This window comes from Sinocyclocheilus rhinocerous, unplaced genomic scaffold (genome assembly GCF_001515625.1).
Source record: "Sinocyclocheilus rhinocerous isolate Xijiao unplaced genomic scaffold, SAMN03320098_v1.1 scaffold898, whole genome shotgun sequence".
Taxonomy (NCBI): domain Eukaryota; kingdom Metazoa; phylum Chordata; class Actinopteri; order Cypriniformes; family Cyprinidae; genus Sinocyclocheilus; species Sinocyclocheilus rhinocerous.
Window position 1 is genome coordinate 1,311,611 of NW_015652144.1, and position 1,932 is coordinate 1,313,542.

Sequence of the window (1,932 nt, forward strand, 5' to 3'; positions counted from 1 at the left end):
GCGGTGGCGGCAACAACAATACTACAGCGAGGATAAAAGTTACGCCTTCTTTCTTTGGGTGGACATTTGGGCGGCTTTATGCAAATCTTCCCACATAGTGACGTAGATATGTGGGGGCGTGTTCGAACGAGCCGTTTTAGGTAGGTGTGGCTAACTCTTAACTTTTATAAAGAATATCTCTTTGGATTTGAGACTTTAGTCTTTGCAACTTTACAGATCTTCTTTATGCACCAAGAGCTTGTAACACTCTAAAGAGAAAGGAAAAAATGAAATCGCATCATATGACCCCTTTAAGCCATGCTGTTTGCATATATTTAGTATATATTTGAAATGTATTTTAGCCAGAAGGCTAATTTATTTGATGCTGTGCACTAAGCTGATTGGTATCTGGATGTTGTGCAACTTCCTTTCACAACTGATACTATATCATGTGTTTGAGTAGCACCTGAATTTTTGGTTTTAATGTGGGTTAGATTTACTCTGTAGGCACCAGGGGCGTAGCCATCATTTCAGAAGTGAGGGGGACAGAAATGTTATATATATAGTTTAATGTCTTCATGTTTCCAAACGTTTCTGTTTTCTGTGAAAACTACTGTTTTCACACAGTGATAGCTGGACGCTTTTGTCCATATTAGGAATTTCCTCGTACGACTTTCTGCGCGAGAGCGCCCTCCGGCTTCGAGTATGAATGAAACATACACTGCACGGAGTGTTTAGCGCTCCGCGATGTTCATCTCGCCTTATTCTGGGTCCGAATAAAACATAAGATCATGCACAGACTATACTGTCTCTTTGAATTTAAATCTATATTTATTCACACCGGCTCTTGAAAACCTCTATGCGAACACACTTGCCCGAAAAAGTGCGGGGGACGAATTTACGTGATATTAAAAGTGGGGAGGACACGTCCCCCGCGTAATCTACGCCCCTGGTAGGCACAAACACACACTTAAGACGATCATAAAAGAGAAACTAATTCTTCTGGCTGGTCTGTCTGCTCACTTTCTTGTTTAGTTTGATGGAATAATGAATAATGGCTTCAGTTAAACTTAATAGGTTTTAATAAGCTGTTTTGTCTCCAGTCTTTCAATGCATACAATAACATTTGAAAGGATAATAACCTCAGAATGATTCCATGCATACAGCTGCTGTGATTAATGTGTTTGGGTGTGAGGTGATATTACTCATCCCATCGCAGGGGAACATCTGGAACAGGAAATGAACACAGAACCAACAACTAAGCCTGTGCCAATTACTGTCATGCATGTTTATTGCTTTATATATTTATGCATAACAGGGCAATTATTAACTGAACTAAAACCATACAAAACATTTCTGATACTTTAAACTAAATGTTGAAAGAAATACAATAAAATAAAAATAAAAAAGTGTTTTATTTCAGCTAGTTGCCTGAGGCAACATTTCTCATTTTAATTTAGTTTAACTTTTACTAAAATAACTAAAATAAAAATGAAGAACTATATAGACATATTTAAAAATATATATATACAAATGACAAAAACACTTAACAAAACTACTACAATTTTGACTAAAGGTATAATCAGAATGAAAAAAATAAAATAAAAACGAATTCAAAATATTAATAAAAGCTATAATAGTATCTCAATCCTAAAATAACACTGATTCATAATAATTTTCTTTATTTATCATTTTCTTACTTTATACTCACTGAACATTACATTACATTTTCATTAGAGGTGATGTTAAAATAAGTATTTATAATGCTGATTTTTAGTGGATCACATAAACAAAATATTAAGGACTGTTACGGATAACATTTTAATTAAATATGTTTAATGAAATTCATTTAAAAAAATAAAACAAATTTTATATTACAAATGTACTTTTCATTCTGTTTATGAAGACTGGTCACAAATTTTATATATATATATATATATATATATATATATA

The 1,932-nt window shown here is 33.4% G+C and overlaps 1 protein-coding gene across 6 annotated transcripts in view; it reads left to right on the forward strand.

Moving 5' to 3' along the window:
* The window catches only part of LOC107713692 (interleukin-6 receptor subunit beta-like), a 23,594-nt gene that overhangs the window by 10,115 nt on the left and 11,547 nt on the right, over nt 1-1,932 (forward strand). The gene's annotated exons all lie outside the window — the stretch shown is intronic.